Here is a 4,004-nt window from a genome sequence, read left to right on the forward strand (position 1 = left end):
TTAATTAACACACAATGTTTAGAGAACATATAATTTAAAACTATTATCAGATTTACATATCTCTACCCATGAAACTATCCCCAGATCATTACCTTTGAAATTAATTTCTAAGGATACTCTATCTTCAAGTAGGTAACTTTATTCCAGATCATTATCATATGAAATTATTCAAAAGAAGTATTACAGAATAGAATCAATCGATTGAATCAACATATTTAATAATCTAATGGAGTTCTAACATGACTTATTATGAAAATCACAAAGGAAAACTCTAGAAGACTGAATTCTAACCCCATCCTGGGTTTCCCTGATGGCTCAGTGGGCAAAGAATCAGCCTTCTATGCAGGATACACAGGAGGGGCAGGTTCAGTCTCTGGGTCAGGAAGATCCCTCTGAGGAGGAAATGGCAACCCACTTCAGTATTCTCGCCTAGAAAATCCCATGGACAGAGGAGCCTGGTGGGCTACAATCCGAACGGTCCCAAAGAGTTGGACATGACTGAGCAAGTAAAACACGTGTACCCCCATGGTGGATTCATGTTGATGTATGGCAAAACCAATACAATACTGTAAAGTAAAAAATAAATAAATAAATAATAAAATTTAAAAAAAAAAAAAAAGAAAGAAAGAAAGCTCACCTCATCAACGTACTCTCCAAAATTGAAAGCCTCATTCAGAATTTTGTTTCTAAATATGCTTCCTGGGTTACCTGCCTATGAAGAAAGCTGTTCAATCCATGTTCTGGGCTCTGGTTCCTTCTTGCTTGTTCTTCATGCACTGATGCTGTCTCTGGTAATGCAGAGAGTAAGATTCATGTAGCCTCACAGCACCTTGAACTGCTTCCTTGTGACCAATGCTTTCCATGATTGCAGAAAATCAAAATCATCTCAGTTATTTTTAAAAATTACTTTTCAAATTACTGAGATTTTCAAAATGAATATGAACATTCTATTTCCTAAGGAACTCTGAATCTTGATTGTGAACAGAAACTCATAATGTTCACTGTCAGCTGGATATGTCCTGATAACGAACGGATATTAAATCAGTGTGTTAATCAGACAGAAAAAACTTCAAACTATGTGTAAATTGTTTATAATAAAATATTTTAAATATTTAATAAAATATTTTGTTTGCACTTATAGCAGTCAAAGTGAAATTGTGAAATAGCTGTTGCAACATTTTGATTCTGAATCACTTACTGTCCTGTCTTCATACAGTGTTATTGAACTTTAGTGTTCCTGAAGGATGGCGAATAATTTCATATACACACTTTATTATGTTCTGAGTTCATCATTTCGGTTCCAGAAGAAGCCGGCCATGTGATTACTGTTGTAGACAAATGTGCCACAGATCCTGGCAAAGGGCTGTAAGCACTTTGTCTACATTTAAGTGCAGCACATACAACTGAGTCATTCAATTCCTGCATCTCCAAGTATGATTTTGTCTAATTAAATTCATTGGGACCTTAATCATAATTTTGAGGGTAGATCTCCAGAGATGGTACAAGAACAATCACTGTGTGAAACAAGACTTATAAAATTCTGCCCTCTGGGAAAAAACCATGAAAAGCAAATTTAGGTCATATCACCAAAAGAGAAATTCAAATCTGGGTGGAAATGAAATATATGAAAACATTCTTGTGAAATTATGTTCTTCAAAACAAGCAAATATTTTTAATTTTAAGCTTCATCTTTGAAGATGATATATGAACCAATTTCCAATCATGAATGTTGATTTCAGAGCAAGTCATTTAAACCTTATTTCAAATGCAGATAAAATGTGTCACAAAATTTCAGACACACAATTGATAGAAAATTTGTCAGTTTTAGTATCATAGTAGGAAAAGAAAAAAGTATTTGTGGGACTGTTCCATCTCAAAAAGTTCATGGGGCATCCACCAAAGTAGAAAATATCTAAGGCCATGACACAATTTGCAATATATTTCTAAGAACTTAAATCATAAAGCACATATGTACTTTAAATAGAAATTTATAACAAAAGTGTGATATTTTCCAATTATTTAGCCTAAAATCACTCATGACTATTTTCAAAAATATATTTTCAACAGAAACATTATGATATCAGTCAGTTCAGTTCAGTCACTCAGTCATGTCCAGCTCTTTGCGACCCCATGAATCGCAGCACGCCAGGCCTCAGGGGCCATCACCGACTCCCGGAGTTCACTCAAACTCACGTCTATCGAGTTGGTGATGCCATCCAGCCATCTCATCCTCTGTCATCCTCTTCTCCTCCTGCCCCCAATCCCTCCCAGCATCAGAGTCTTTTCCAATGAGTCAACTTTTTGCATGAGGTGGCCAAAGGATTGGAGTTTCAGCTTTAGCATCATTCCTTCCAAAGAACACCCAGGACTGATCTCCTTTAGAATGGACTGGTTGGATCTCCTTGCAGTCCAAGGGACTCTCAAGAGTCTTCTCCAACACCACAGTTCAAAAGCATCGATTCTTTGGTGCTCAGCTCTTTTTAGAGTCCAACTCTCACATCCATATATGACCACAGGAAAAACCATAGCCTTGACTAGATAGACCTTTGTTGGCAAAGTAATGTCTCTGCTTTTGAATATGCTATCTAGGTTGCTCATAATTTTCCTTCCAAGGAGTAAGCGTCTTTTAATTTCATGGCTGAAATCACCATCTGCAGTGATTTTGGAGCCCCCCAAAATAAAGTCTGACACTGTTTCCACTGTTTCCCCATCTATTTCCCATGAAGTGATGGGACCAGATGCCATGATCTTAGTATTCTGAATGTTGAACTTTAAGCCAAATTTTTCACTCTCCTCTTTCACTTTCATCAAGAAAGTGAAAAGCTTTTTAGTTCCTCTTCACTTTCTGCCATAAGGGTGGTGTCATCTGCATATCTGAGGTTATTGATATACATGTATATAAATGTATATAAACTTTATGATATACATGTATATAAAAACTATATGAAAATGTTTATAAAAGATATATATTAATATATATAAAGGATTATGTATAATACATTGCAATGTGTATAAATTATCTGAATGCAGCTAACTGTGTGATTAGAGAGAATTTTATAGATTTAAATGCAAATATTAGAAAACAATAGACATTTTAAAGAATGAACTAAGCTTCTGTCTCAAAATGTTAAGGAAGAAAGTTTAAAATAAACCTAAAGAACATTGTAGTGTGGAAAGTGTTGAGAAGCCATACATCATTAAAAGAGTAATTTATATAAAGAAAAGAATACCAGGAATTGATCCTCTTGAACATTGAATAAATTATAATTTCTAGCCCAATGGACTAAGAAAAAATAAGAGAAAAACCAAATTATCAGAATCAAGACTGAAGCGAGGGCCATCATTGCAGATTCTACAAATTTTAAAAAGACAACAAAATGATATGACAAAAGAATGCATGGCAGTTAACTTGCCAAGAAGAGAAAACAGACCATTGCTATGAGAAACACAATCATCTAAACACACATTGAGAAATAATTTAAAACTGGAATAATAAGTGCAAATAAATTAAATGTTTAGAGTCCTAATATTCTCCTGCAAGATAGTTCATCCCCCTGGAGCGTTAATCAATTAATTTTACATGACAACTAATCAAGAAATAACTTGTTACACAACACTTTCATAAAAGTAATGAAGCAATGTACTTCCTAATGCATTTTATGCACCCAGCATAACCCTTACACCAGCATGACACAAGGGCGTCAAGTGGAAATAATTAGATTAATAGCTCACATTAGCAAAGACACAAAATTTTAAACAAAATACTTGTTTTGATTCTTTTGGGTGTTGTCTTTGAGGATTTTTTTTTAATATATTGTTGATACAGGTCTTGAAGCTAGTGCTGGGTTATGCTCAGTCTAGAACTAGTCACATCCCACAACTAATGAAAATTTTTCTAAGTATTCAACCAACAGCACTGCCCCTGTGAACTATGAGATTTTCCAGCTAATGAGAGTAGGCTCTCTTCCTAGCCTAGTTTGAGAACCAAGTACTCCTCTTTAATT

Source organism: Capra hircus, chromosome 15 (assembly GCF_001704415.2).
Source record: "Capra hircus breed San Clemente chromosome 15, ASM170441v1, whole genome shotgun sequence".
Taxonomy (NCBI): Eukaryota; Metazoa; Chordata; class Mammalia; order Artiodactyla; family Bovidae; genus Capra; species Capra hircus.